The sequence below is a fragment of the Triticum urartu genome, chromosome 3 (genome assembly GCF_003073215.2).
Source record: "Triticum urartu cultivar G1812 chromosome 3, Tu2.1, whole genome shotgun sequence".
Taxonomy (NCBI): Eukaryota; Viridiplantae; Streptophyta; class Magnoliopsida; order Poales; family Poaceae; genus Triticum; species Triticum urartu.
In genome coordinates, this window is record NC_053024.1 from 234,334,078 (window position 1) to 234,349,979 (window position 15,902).

Below are 15,902 nucleotides of genomic sequence, written 5' to 3' on the forward strand. Positions count from 1 at the left end.
TGTAAGTATCTGTTAAATATATGATGACAATAACAATAATATATAATAACATATAAAATAATTTAAATATATATAATATAGTTAGAAGGGAAACATAAGTTGGACCAGGCGTTGCTATTCTTATATAAAAAAATAGAACAGACCTCTGCGTTTTCTTCAAAAAAATACATAAATTGGGCCGCCGATGTTTCAGGAAAAATAAAACCTCGGATGGGAGGTCCATAGGCTGGTCGATACATGACGACCCTCAAGAAAATACAAACATGCCTATGGACCTCCCATCCGAGGTTGTGGGCTGCGCATGTTAAAAAAGAAAGCCTAGACGGGGCAGCCCAAAAGTTAGCTGATACTTGCTGCCCCAGTGATAATAAATGATACCTGCCAGCTCCCCGGCTTCGTTGTGAATTTACCTCCTATAGTAACTGTCGGCGTTCTGGGAACGGGGGTCCCAGACTTGCCTGCCTGCGGCCCACGGCGTGGCTGGGCTGGCATGTCTGTACGACCCACCTTCATCGACAAGGCATTCAAGACCCTCGCGAGGAGCCAAGCCTCGTGAGGCGGACAACGCAAGACCTCCTCAGGAGCGGCCTCGCCAGGCAGGCTCACGAGGGGCGGAGAGATCAAGGCAGGGCAAACCTCGCGAGGTCCTCGTGATGTGAGCCATAACGATCGAGACTAGGCGGGCGCCAACGCGCGCAGTGTCCTTGTTTCCCCTTTGGTGCCAAGGGGGGAAGCACAAGCGCGGAGTACCGAGGCATCAAGCAAAGGTTTCCATATTGGTGCAACGAGACCAAGACTAGAGGGACGGTAGGACGGAGGTCACCATGGAGCCCAAGACGGCGTCATCACCAGAACCTTTGGCAGGCGAGGACCACCTTTTGTTAGGATAACTTGTACTAGCTGTCCCCTTTCGAATTGGCCGTTGTTGGCTCCCTTCCCGCTCAATATTTGAGGAGAGTGTTGGGTTTTGTAGTAATTTCAAAAATTTCCTACGCTCACGCAAGATCATGGTGATGCATAGCAACGAGGGGAGAGTGTGATCTACATACCTTGTAGATCGACAACGGAAGCGTTTGGTTGATGTAGTCGTACGCCTCCACGGCCCGACCGATCAAGCACCGAAACTACGGCACCTCCGAGTTCTAGCACACGTTCAGCTCGATGACGATTCCCGGACTCCGATCCAGCAAAGTGTCGGGGAAGAGTTCTGTCAGCACGACGGCGTGGTGACGATCTTGATGTACTACTGCAGCAGGGCTTCGCCTAAGCACCGCTACAATATTATCGAGGACTATGGTGGAAGGGGGCACCGCACACGGCTAAGAATATGATCACGTGGATCAACTTGTCTCTCTGGGGTGTCCCTGCCTCCGTATATAAAGGCCCAAGGGGGGGGTGCGGCCGGCCTAGGAGAGGCGCGCCAGGAGGAGTCCTACTCCCTCTGGGAGTAGGATTCCCCCCCAATCCTAGTTGGAATAGGATTCGCGGAGGGGGAAAGAGAGAGAGGGAGGCCGGCCCCCTCTCCTTGTACTATTCGGACCAAGGGAGGGGAGGGGCGCGCGGCCCATGTTGGTCTGCCCCTTCTCTTTTCCACTAAGGCCCATTATGGCCCATATAGCTCCCGGGGGGTTCCGGTAACCTCCCGGTACTCCGGTAAAATCCCGATTTCACCCGGAACACTTCCGATATCCAAACATAGGCTTCCAATATATCAATCTTTATGTCTAGATCATTTCAAGACTCCTCGTCATGTCCGTGATCACATCCGGGACTCCAAACAACCTTCGGTAGATCAAAATGCATAAACTCATAATATAACTGTCATCGTAACCTTAAGCGTGCGGACCCTATGGGTTCGAGAACAATGTAGACATGACCGAGATACGTCTCCGGTCAATAACCAATAGCGGGACCTGGATGCCCATATTGGCTCCTACACATTCTACGAAGATATTTATCGGCCAGACCGCATAACAACATGCGTTGTTCCCTTTGTCATCGGTATGTTACTTGCCCGAGATTCGATCGTCGGTATCCCATACCTAGTTCAATATCGTTACCGGCAAGTATCTTTACTCGTTCTGTAATGCATCATCCTGCAACTAACTCATTAGTTGCAATGCTTGCAAGGCTTTAAGTGATGTGCATTACCGAGAGGGCCCAGAGATACCTCTCCGACAATCGGAGTGACAAATCCTAATCTCGAAATACGCCAACCCAACATGTACCTTTGGAGACACCTGTAGAGCTCCTTTATAATCACCCAGTTACGTTGTGACGTTTGGTAGCACACAAAGTGTTCCTCTGGCAAACGGGAGTTGCATAATCTCATAGTCATAGGAACATGTATAAGTCATGAAGAAAGCAATAGCAACATACTAAACGATCGGGTGCTAAGCTAATGGAATGGGTCATGTCAATCAGATCATTCAACTAATGATGTGATCTCGTTAATCAAATAACAACTCTTTGTTCATGGTTAGGAAACATAACCATCTTTGGTTAACGAGCTAGTCAAGTAGAGGCATACTAGTGACACTCTGTTTGTCTATGTATTCACACATGTATTATGTTTCCGGTTAATACAATTCTAGCATGAATAATAAACTTTTATCATGATATAAGGAAATAAATAATAACTTTATTATTGCCTCTAGGGCATATTTCCTTCAGTCTCCCACTTGCACTAGAGTCAATAATCTAGATTACACAGTAATGATTCTAACACCCATGGAGCCTTGGTGCTGATCATGTTTTGCTCGTGGAAGAGGTTTAGTCAACGGGTCTGCAACATTTAGATCCGTATGTATGTTGCAAATCTCTATGTCTCCCACCTGGACTAAATCCCGGATGGAATTGAAGCGTCTCTTGATGTGCTTGGTTCTCTTGTGAAATCTGGATTCCTTCACCAAGGCAATAGCACCAGTATTGTCACAAAAGATTTTCATTGGACCCGATGCACTAGGTACGATACCTAGATCGGATATGAACTCCTTCATCCAGACTCCTTCATTTGCTGCTTCCGAAGCAGCTATGTATTCCGCTTCACACGTAGATCCCGCCATGACACTTTGTTTAGAACTGCACCAACTGACAGCTCCACCGTTTAATGTAAACACGTATCCGGTTTGCGATTTAGAATCGTCCGGATCAGTGTCAAAGCTTGCATCAACGTAACCGTTTACGATGAGCTCTTTGTCACCTCCATATACGAGAAACATATCCTTAGTCCTTTTCAGGTACTTCAGGATGTTCTTGACCGCTGTCCAGTGATCCACTCCTGGATTACTTTGGTACCTCCCTGCTAGACTTATAGCAAGGCACACATCAGGTCTGGTACACAGCATTGCATACATGATAGAGCCTATGGCTGAAGCATAGGGAACATCTTTCATCTTCTCTCTATCTTCTGCAGTGGTCGGGCATTGAGTCTTACTCAACTTCACACCTTGTAACACAGGCAAGAACCCTTTCTTTGCTTGATCCATTTTGAACTTCTTCAAAATCTTGTCAAGGTATGTGCTTTGTGAAAGTCCAATTAGACGTCTCGATCTATCTCTATAGATCTTTATGCCTAATATGTAAGTAGCTTCACCGAGGTCTTTCATTGAAAAACTTTTATTCAAGTATCCCTTTATGCTATCCAGAAATTCTATATCATTTCCGATCAGTAATATGTCAACCACATATAATATCAGAAATGCTACAGAGCTCCCACTCACTTTCTTGTAAATACAGGCTTCTCCAAAAGTCTGTATAAAACCAAATGCTTTGATCACACTATCAAAGCGTTTATTCCAACTCCGAGAGGCTTGCACCAGTCCATAAATGGATCGTTGGAGCTTGCACACTTTGTTAGCTCCCTTTGGATCGACAAAACCTTCCGGTTGCATCATATACAACTCTTCTTCCAGAAATCCATTCAGGAATGCAGTTTTGACATCCATCTGCCAAATTTCATAATTATAAAATGCGGCAACTGCTAACATGATTCGGACAGACTTAAGCATCGCTACGGGTGAGAAGGTCTCATCGTAGTCAATCCCTTGAACTTGCCGAAACCCTTTTGCGACAAGTCGAGCTTTGTAGATAGTAATATTACCGTCGGCGTCAGTCTTCTTCTTGAAGATCCATTTATTCTCAATTGCTTGCCGATCATTGGGCAAGTTAACCAAAGTACACACTTTGTTCTCATACATGGATCCCATCTCAGATCTCATGGCTTCAAGCCATTTTGCGGAATCTGGGCTCACCATCGCTTCTTCATAGTTCGTAGGTTCATCATGATCTAGTAGCATGACTTCCAGAACAGGATTACCGTACCACTCTGGTGCGGATCTTACTCTGGTTGATCTACGAGGTTCAGTAGTATCTTGTTCTGAAGTTTCATGATCATTATCATTAGCTTCCTCACTAATTGGTGTAGGTGTCACAGAAACAGTTTTCTGTGATGCACTACTTTCCAATAAGGGAGCAGGTACAGTTACCTCGTCAAGTTCTACTTTCCTCCCACTCACTTCTTTCGAGAGAAACTCCTTCTCTAGAAAGTTTCCGAACTTAGCAACAAAAGTCTTGCCTTCGGATCTGTGATAGAAGGTATATCCAATAGTCTCCTTTGGATATCCTACGAAGACACATTTCTCCGATTTGGGTTCGAGCTTATCAGGTTGAAGCTTTTTCACATAAGCATCGCAGCCCCAAACTTTCAGAAACGACAACTTTGGTTTCTTTCCAAACCACAGTTCATAAGGCGTCGTCTCAACGGATTTTGATGGTGCCCTATTTAACGTGAATGCGGCCGTCTCCAAAGCATAACCCCAAAACGATAGCGGTAAATCAGTAAGAGACATCATAGATCGCACCATATCTAGTAAAGTACGATTACGACGTTCGGACACACCATTACGCTGTGGTGTTCCGGGTGGCGTGAGTTGCGAAACTATTCCGCATTGTTTCAAATGTACACCAAACTCGTAACTCAAATATTCTCCTCCACGATCAGATCGTAGAAACTTTATTTTCTTGTTACGATGATTTTCAACTTCACTCTGAAATTCTTTGAACTTTTCAAATGTTTCAGACTTATGTTTCATTAAGTAGATATACCCATATCTGCTTAAGTCATCTGTGAAGGTGAGAAAATAACGATATCCGCCACGAGCCTCAATAATCATCGGACCACATACATCTGTATGTATGATTTCCAACAAATCTGTTACTCTCTCCATAGTACCGGAGAACGGTGTTTTAGTCATCTTGCCCATGAGGCACGGTTCGCAAGTACCAAGTGATTCATAATCAAGTGGTTCCAAAAGTCCATCAGTATGGAGTTTCTTCATGCGCTTTACACCGATATGACCTAAACGGCAGTGCCACAAATAAGTTGCACTATCATTATCAACTTTGCATCTTTTGGTTTCAACATTATGGATATGTGTGTTACTACTATCGAGATTTAATAAGAATAGACCACTCTTCAAGGGTGCATGACCATAAAAGATATTACTCATATAAATAGAACAACCATTATTCTCTGATTTAAATGAATAACCGTCTCGCATCAAACAAGATCCAGATATAATGTTCATGCTTAACGCTGGCACCAAATAACAATTATTTAGGTCTAATATTAATCCCGAAGGTAGATGTAGAGGTAGCGTGCCGACCGCGATCACATCGACTTTGGAACCGTTTCCCACGCGCATCGTCACCTCGTCCTTAGCCAATCTTCGCTTAATCCGTAGTCCCTATTTCGAGTTGCAAATATTAGCAACAGAACCGGTATCAAATACCCAGGTGCTACTGCGAGCGTTAGTAAGGTACACATCAATAACATGTGTATCACATATACCTTTGTTCACCTTGCCATCCTTCTTATCCGCCAAATACTTGGGGAAGTTCCGCTTCCAGTGACGAGTCTGCTTGCAGTAGAAGCACTCAATTTCAGGCTTATGTCCAGACTTGGGTTTCTTCTCTTGAGCAACAACTTGCTTGCTGTTTTTCTTGAAGTTCCCCTTCTTCTTCCCTTTGCCCTTTTTCTTGAAACTAGTGGTCTTTTTGACCATCAACACTTGATGCTCCTTTTTGATTTCTACCTCCGCAGCTTTCAGCATTGCGAAGAGCTCGGGAATAGTCTTATTTATCCCTTGCATATTATAGTTCATCACGAAGCTCTTGTAGCTTGGTGGCAGTGATTGGAGAATTCTGTCAATGACGCAATCATCTGGAAGATTAACTCCCATTTGAATCAAGTGATTATTATACCCAGACATTTTGAGTATATGCTCACTGACAGAACTGTTCTCCTCCATCTTGCAGCTATAGAACTTATTGGAGACTTCATATCTCTCAATCCGGGCATTTGCTTGAAATATTAACTTCAACTCCTGGAACATCTCATATGCTCCATGACGTTCAAAACGTCGTTGAAGTCCTGGTTCTAAGTCGTAAAGCATGGCACACTGAACTATCGAGTAGTCATCAGCTTTGCTCTGCCAGATGTTCACAACATCTGGTGTTGCTCCAGCAGCAGGCCTGGCACCGAGCGGTGCTTCCAGGACGTAATTCTTCTGTGCAGCAATGAGGATAATCCTCAAGTTATGGACCCAGTCCGTGTAATTGCTACCATCATCTTTCAACTTTGCTTTCTCAAGGAACGCATTAAAATTCAACGGAACAACAACACGGGCCATTTATCTACAATCATACATAGACAAGCAAGATACTATCAGGTACTAAGTTCATGATAATTTTAGGTTCAATTAATCATATTACTTAAAGAACTCCCACTTAGATAGATATCCCTCTAATCCTCTAAGTGATTACGTGATCCAAATCAACTAAACCATGTCCGATCATCACGTGAGATGGAGTAGTTTCATTGGTGAACATCACTATGTTGATCATATCTACTATATGATTCACGCTCGACCTTTCGGTCTTCGTGTTCCGAGGCCATATCTGTATATGCTTGGCTCGTCAAGTATAACTTGAGTATTCTGCGTGTGCAACTGTTTTGCACCCGTTGTATTTGAACGTAGAGCCTATCACACCCGATCATCATGTGGTGTCTCAGCACGAAGAACTTTCGCAACGGTGCATACTCAGGGAGAACACTTCTTGATAATTTAGTGAGAGATCATCTTAAAATGCTACCGTCAATCAAAGCAAGATAAGATGCATAAAAGATAAACATCACATGCAATCAAAATATGTGACATGATATGGCCAACATCATCTTGCGCTTTTGATCTCCATCTCCAAAGTACTGTCATGATCTCTATCGTCACCGGCATGACACCATGATCTCAATCATCTTGATCTATATCAATGTGTCGTCACATGGTCGTCTCGCCAACTATTGCTCTTGCAACTATTGCTATCGTATAGCGATAAAGTAAAGCAATTATTTGGCGCTTGCATCTTTATGCAATAAAGGGACAACCATAAGGCTTTTGCCAGTTGCCGATAACTTCAACAAAACATGATCATCTTATACAACAACTTGTATCTCATCACGTTATGACCATATCACATCACAACATGCCCTGCAAAAACAAGTTAGACGTCCTCTACTTTGTTGTTGCAAGTTTTACGTGGCTGCTACGGGCTTAAGCAAGAACCAATCTTACCTACGCATCAAAACCACAACGATAGTTTGTCAAGTTGATGCTGTTTTAACCTTCGCAAGGACCGGGCGTAGCCACACTCAGTTCAACTAAAGTTGGAGAAACTGTCACCCGCAAGCCACCTATGTGCAAAGCACGTCGGGAGAACCGGTCTCGCGTAAGCGTACGCGTAATGTCGGTCCGGGCCGCTTCATCCAACAATACTGCCGAACCAAAGTATGACATGCTGGTAAGCAGTATGACTTATATCGCCCAAAACTCACTTGTGTTCTACTCGTGCATATGACATCAACATATAAAACCTAGGCTCTGATGCCACTGTTGGGTTTCGTAGTAATTTCAAAAATTTCCTACGCTCATGCAAGATCATGGTGATGCATAGCAACGAGGGGAGAGTGTGATCTACATACCTTGTACATCGACAATGGAAGCGTTTGGTTGATGTAGTCGTATGTCTCCACGGCCCGACCGATCAAGCACCGAAACTACGGCACCTCTGAGTTCTAGCACACGTTCAGCTCGATGACGATCCCCGGACTCTGATCCAGCAAAGTGTCGGGGAAGAGTTCCGTCAGCACGACGGCGTGGTGACGATCTTGATGTACTGCTGCAGCAGGGCTTCGCCTAAGCACCGCTACAATATTATCGAGGACTATGGTGGAAGGGGGCACCGCACACGGCTAAGAATATGATCACGTGGATCAACTTGTCTCTCTGGGGTGTCCCTGCCTCCGTATATAAAGGCCCAAGGGGGGGGGGGTGCGGCCGGCCTAGGAGAGGCGCGCCAGGAGGAGTCCTACTCCCTCTGGGAGTAGGATTCCCCCCCCCCCCAATCCTAGTTGGAATAGGATTCGCGGAGGGGGGAAGAGAGAGAGGGAGGCCGACCCCCTCTCCTTGTCCTATTCGGACCAAGGGAGGGGAGGGGCGCGCGGCCCATGTTGGGCTGCCCCTTCTCTTTTCCACTAAGGCCCATTATGGCCCATATAGCTCCCAGGGGGTTCCGGTAACCTCCCGATACTCCGATAAAATCCCGATTTCACCCGGAACACTTCCGATATCCAAACATAGGCTTCCAATATATCAATCTTTATGTCTCGATCATTTCGAGACTCCTCGTCATGTCCGTGATCACATCAGGGACTCCGAACAACCTTCGGTACATCAAAATGCATAAACTCATAATATAACTGTCATCGTAACCTTAAGCGTGCGGACCCTACGGGTTCGAGAACAATGTAGACATGACCGAGATACGTCTCCGGTCAATAACCAATAGCGGGACCTGGATGCCCATATTGGCTCCTACACATTCTACGAAGATCTTTATCGGTCAGACCGCATAACAACATGCGTTGTTCCCTTTGTCATCGGTATGTTACTTGCCCGAGGTTCGATCGTCGGTATCCCATACCTACTTCAATCTCGTTACCGGCAAGTCTCTTTACTCGTTCTGTAATGCATCATCCTGCAACTAACTCATTAGTTGCAATGCTTGCAAGGCTTTAAGTGATGTGCATTACCGAGAGGGCCCAGAGATACCTCTCGGACAATCGGAGTGACAAATCCTAATCTCGAAATATGCCAACCCAACATGTACCTTTGGAGACACCTATAGAGCTCCTTTATAATCACCCAGTTACATTGTGACGTTTGGTAGCACACAAAGTGTTCCTCTGGCAAACGGGAGTTGCATAATCTCATAGTCATAGGAACATGTATAAGTCATGAAGAAAGCAATAGCAACATACTAAACGATCGGGTGCTAAGCTAATGGAATGGGTCATGTCAATCAGATCATTCAACTAATGATGTGATCTCGTTAATCAAATAACAACTCTTTGTTCATGGTTAGGAAACATAACCATCTTTGATTAACGAGCTAGTCAAGTAGAGGCATACTAGTGACACTCTGTTTGTCTATGTATTCACACATGTATTATGTTTCCGGTTAATACAATTCTAGCATGAATAATAAACTTTTATCATGATATAAGGAAATAAATAATAACTTTATTATTGCCTCTAGGGCATATTTCCTTCAGAGAGGACCAGGGCCTATATAAGTAGAACTAGCCACCATAGTAGAGGAGAGAGAGGATCGACCTTATCACAAGTCGAGAGCGGATCCAAGATCATCTCACCTACACAAGTTCACCAAGCACAAGAACACCTCAATCTCACGAGGCTGTTCTTCCCCTTGTACTGTTCATCATCAGTCCAAAAGGCAATCCACCACCACCACACTGGAGTAGGGTATTACACCACAACGGTGGCCCGAACCAGTATAAATCTTGTGTCTTTCTGTGTTGTGAGTTCATTGAGTTCGTCCGCAAGATCTTAGAGAGCTAGGGCGTTGATTGATAGGGAGAAAACCTTCGCGCACACCCTAGTGTTCGAACCTCAAGGGTTTGCCGGAACCCGTGTGTAAGTGCATCTAGTGCCCCTTAGTGATTTTGGTGTATTGAAGACTTATAGGTTAAAGGACTAATGCGTTTGTGAGTGTACACAGGTCTATAAGTCTATGAGGAGTTTGATATTTATAGAGAAAGTCGACTCCTAAAAATGAAGTTCTTTGACTGAAGACTTTGGATCTCTGAAGACTTTCTGAAGACTTTGAAAGTGAAGAAATTGGTGTGACCATGAAGACTTGGTATTCATTCGAGGAACATGAAGCGTGAAGACTTTTGTTTTCATAGTTTCATTTTCTCTTTCTTGAGTCATAGGAAACACCGTACTATTAAAGGGGGTCGAGGAAATACTAAAGAAAAATTTCCATGTGAGGCTCAACTCAAAATCCTACACCTACCAATCCCTTCGAGTGAAGCCATTGGAAATATCATACAGTTCAGTCAATTTCTTCAGTGACAGAGATGAAGTTCTTCTGGCCTCTGAGGAATTTGTTCTGACTGAGGAGTTAGGAATTCTCCAGTGTGGATTTCCTACACAGTGAGGAACATGATAGCCCTGAGGGTTTTGCTACTCAAAATTCTGACCGTTGCTGTGCTATGCGCCAGCTGTCCCAAAATATCTATCCACCTAACGGTCATATCATTGAAGGGCATTTATGTCTTATCATGTCGGGCTGCTCCCTAGGCTATAAATAGCCGCCCCCTACAACCACTAGTTGGTTGGCTACTCCGAGAGAAACTGACACTTGTCATTTGAGAGCAACCCATCCTCTGAGGACTTTGAGCGAAAATCATCAAGTGAGGAAAAACCCAAAACCCAAACACCTACAAACCCCAAGTGATTGAGCATCACTGAAGATATTGATCCTGCGTGGATCCGACGCTTGTTACCTTTGAAGACTGTGCTTCTTCCAGACGGTTAGATGTCATGGTCTAGAGCATCCAAGAGGAATTGTGGATCGCCGAGTGACCAAGTTTGTGAAGGTTTGGAAGTCACCTGAAGACTTACCACGAGTGATTGGATGAGGTCTGTGTGACCTTAGTTCAAGGAGAATATGGTGAGGACTGGGTGTCCTGAGCTGCGTGTTCAGGACTGGGTGTCCGGGACTGTGTGTCCTCGAGTTTAAATACTCAGCCACTCCAACCAGACGTACAACTGAGACAGCAGTTGGAACCGGTCTACCAAATCATTGTCTTCACCAAGCTTACTGGTTCCATTTCCTCAACTCTTTCATTTCCTCATAATTGAGTTGTGTACTTGTTCATATCTGTGTTTGAAGACTTTGATTGAAGACTTTATCAATTTCCCCAGTTCAATTTCTTCAGTCTATTTGTCTTCATCCTGTGTTATCCTGTGCTTACGCTTCCTGTACTCTGTGCCTGTCTTCATTTCATCATGATGACTATGCTTGTATTCTGTTATGTTTACTTTTGAGTACTTATTCCGCTGCTAGTAGTTCTTCGCTAAGGAATTTCCTCACCGGCAAATTCCTTAGTGACGAATTTCATAAAAATCGCCTATTCACCCGCCTCTAGTCGATATAACGCACTTTCAATTGGTATCAGAGCAAGGTACTCCCTTGTTCTGCGTGATTTTAGTTTAACCGCCTGAAGTTTTAGTTATGTCGACCGCAGGTATGATCAAGGTCTCTGCTGGGTGTCCTACCTTCGATGGGATGGACTACCCCTACTGGAAGAATAAGATGCGAATGCATCTTGAAGCAATTGATAAGGATCTCTGGTATGTTGTGGAAAATGCTGTTCCCTCAGTCACACCTTCTCTGAATGCTGTTGATGTGAAGAGATTCAAGCAACTCGACTCTCAAGCGAAGAATATCATATGTGGCCATCTGAGCAAAGGACAGTATGGCAGAGTGAGTGCTTTGGAGACATCGAAGCTTATCTGGGACAGGTTGTCCAAAGTGAATGAAGGAGTCTCAACTCAGCGTGACTCTCGAGTTGATGTTCTTCGCAATCTCTTCAACCGCTTCAAAAGACTCGACAATGAAAATGTTCAAAAAACCTTCGATCGCCTCACTGACATCTCAAATGAGCTTCAAGCACTTGGTGCCACTGACATCACCGACCATGAGGTGGTGAAGAAATTGCTGAGATCGCTTGATTCCTCATTTGACACTCTGGCATTGATGATACAAGAACGTGCTGATTACAAGTCACTTGATCCCGCTGGTATTCTCGAAAGGCTAAATACTCATGAGTTCCAACTTGCTGAAAAGAGAGATCTCTATGGTTCAAGCTATGGCAGAACACGTGCACTGGAGGCCAAGGTAGTATCTGAGTCCGAAGATGAAGACTCTGGTAGCAGCCTTGGTGATCCTGAAGAACTAAGCCATGATCTGGCTCTGCTTGTGAAGAAGTTCCAAAAGTTCTCAAGACATGGTCGCCTTGGAAGACCCTCAAGGAGCAGTGATTCCTCATCCAGTGACTACAAGAGGAGGCTCTGCCACAAATGCAAGAAGCCTGGACATTACATTCAAGATTGTCCTCAATGGGAAAAGGAATGAAAGAAGAAGAAATACAAGGACTATAGTTCTGATGATGCAAAGAAAAAGAAGAAATCCACAAAATCCTCATCATCAAAATCCTCAAGGCCTTCATATCACAAGAAGAGCAGCTCCAAGAAGGCCATGACATTCATTAGCAAGGAAATGGAATCTGAGGCTGAATCTGAAGAAAATGAGGAAGAGGATTCATCTGAGGAGTCCGAATCCGGAGTGGCGAGCCTAGCTCTCGCTACTGCATTCGTCAGCAAGTCTATCTTCAACACTGAAGAAAATGACCTCACCAACAAAGCTGATGAAGGGGATGATGACTATGCTCCCACCTATTGCTTCATGGCAAAGGGTGCCAAGGTACTCAAATATACCTCATCTGAATAAAGTGAGAATGAATCTGATGAAAACCTTAAGCCTAGCTATTCTAAACTTGCTAAGATTGCTGTAAAACAACAAAGGGCTTTAGAAAAGGTTCAAAACATGCTAGGCAAAAGTGATGATATGTTGGGTGAAGAAATGGATCGCACTAAAGCCTTGACTGAAAACCTTCAGAGATTTCAGACTAGGTTTGAAAATCTGCAAAGTCATCATAACACTCTCTTATCCGATCATGAGAAGCTTTCTTATGAATTTCTTCAAAGAAAGCAAGATCTTGAAAAGCTAAGAGTGAGTTATGAAGATCTTTAGAAGGAGTGCGATTCATTACTTGCTCAACATATCAGCGCTTCTCAGGAAGAATTTGTTCCTCCATGTTTGAAATGCATTGAACGTGAAACTGCTAATTCTTCACCTGAATGTTCAAATGCTGCTAATGTTTCAAATTCTTCACATGCCTCTGCTATCACTAGTTCCTCATCTGAGGACATTGCTAGTATCACTGACGATGCAGGGCTGAAGGAATTGTACATGACAGGCATGTACAAAAGCCTCAAAGGGCATCAGGTTCTTTGTGATGTCCTTAAAAAGCAGATCCTCAACAGGAACCCTAGGAAAGAGGGTATTGCCTCTGAGAGGAAACTCAATGCTGATGGTACATATTGGAAGCCTGAGCAGTACCCCAAAACTACATGGGTTGCTGAAAAGGGACCTCCACTTGATCCATCTAACCTATCTGGATATGCATGTGAATCTCCTCATTCCGATGATGAGTCATTTGACTCCAACTATAAACTGTTCAAAAATCAGAATGGTGAAGTATTTGCTAGATATGTTGGCACTAACTGCAGGAACGGCCCCCCTATGAAGAAAATCCGGGTTCCCAAAAGATGCCTTGAAAATCTTCAGGTGAATGTCATCATGACGCCACCTGTGAAGATTAGGAACCCCAGATCAAATTCTTCATATGGATCCAAGTCCTCATACGGACCAAACTCCTCACATGGATCAAATTCCTCAAAAGGATCAAAGTCCTCATATGAACATCATCGTGCTAACCCGTCTGTTTCGCAAAGAAGATCTAAGGATTATGGATATGTGCATTATTCTTCAAATTATTATGTCCATAAGTCCTCGAAGAATTTCTCTGCTTACTCTTATGCTTACTTTAACCCCTCTTATGTAAAACGAAATGGACTGGCTTCTATGCCATCCTTCTCGTATGGAGCTCGCAGAATGATGAACTCTTTGCCACCCCTTCAGATGTGGGTGGTGAAGAAAAAGAACTAATCTCTTCTGCAGGGTCAGGTCTCCAGACATACGTAATCGTCTGAAGAATTTGCTGAAGACCTGAGTATGCCTGATAGGACGCATGCTAATCATGAAGAAATGAACTTTCATTTCTCACGTCCTCACACTGCTTTATCTGTTCTGTTGCTTGATGAAATTGATCTGATGAATTGATGTCATATTCTTCACGGATGAAGTATATGAGTTTGTAAGTTGCACTAATTCATCTGCAGGATGATCAACCCAAAGCCACTGAGTGGGTCCTCAATAGTGGATGTACAAATCACATGACTGGTGACAAGAATCTATTGATGGATGCTCCATTATCTCTGTCGCATCTGAAGCATATCATCTTTGCTGACAAAGGCAAAAGTCAGGTATTTGGCCTAGGTAAGGTTGCGATCACAAAGGATCGACACATGGAAAAAGTCATGCTTGTTGAGTCCTTAGGATACAACCTTATTGTAAGTGCATCTAGTGCCACCCCTAGTTGGTTTTGGAGTATTGACGACAAACCTAGTTGAGGGACTAATGTGTTTGTGAGAATTGCAGGATAACACAGGTAGAAGTCCCTCATTGATTCGGTTTTCCTACCAGAGATGACCCCTAAAAATGTATGAAGACATTGAAATCAAAGGTGGTATATGAAGATATTCACATTGAAGACTATGACAAGAGAAGACACCACATGAAGCCTATGGAGCTCGAAGACTTAGATCTTTTGTAGTTCTTTTTCTTTTGTGTTGAGTCATAGGAACCACCGTACTGTTAAGTGGGGTCCAAGAGAACCAGTCAGAATGACTGAAGTGATGCCTAACCAAAAAAACCTATGTCTTCGAGTGGAGACTGTGAGAGCGAATCTTGTCCAGAGTCGGACAAGTCAGCTTTGCTTGTAGCCCAAGTAAAGTTGCCGTGTGAGTTTGAAATCTGACCGTTGGAACATGTGTCAGTTCCTTAGTGACCCAGGGTCATTTCGGACAAATCAGGTCGGGTTGCCAAGTGGCTATAAATAGCCCACCCCCCACAACCATAAACGGTTGGCTGCTCAGATTGAGAATACGGCTTTTGTCGTTTGAGAGCAACCCACCTCGAAGCCTTTGAGAGAGAATTCCTTGCGAGGATAAAGCTCTAACCACCCAGAGCTAGAGAGAATTGGGCATCACTTAAGTCTTCTTGTCTGTGTGATCTGAAGACTTATTACACTTGAGGACTGTGCATCCTCCAGCCGGTTAGGCGTCGTGTTCTGAGCATCCAAGAGAAATTGTGGATTGCCGGTGAACGAAGTCTGTGAAGGTTTGGGAGTCTACCTTGAAGACTTGCCAGAGTGATTGGGCGAGGTCTGTGTGACCTTAGCTCAAGGGGAATACGGTGAGGACTGGGTATCCTGAGGTGCGTGTTCAGGACTGGGTGTCCGGGACTGTGTGTCCTAAGGTTTGAATACCTAGCCGCCCCAACCAGACGTACAGTTGTCACATCAACTGGAACTGGTCCAACAAATCATTGTCTTCAACGAGTCACTGGTTTCATCTTCCCTTCCCTTTACTTACTGTTGCTCCTTGTGAAGTCATTGTATGTTTGCACTATCTTTTGTCTTCACTGAGTGACTGCATGTTCTGTATGGCTTCATAATATCTTCCTACCGGATCCTTACTACATTGCTGCTATTAAGTCATTGTGCTTTCACT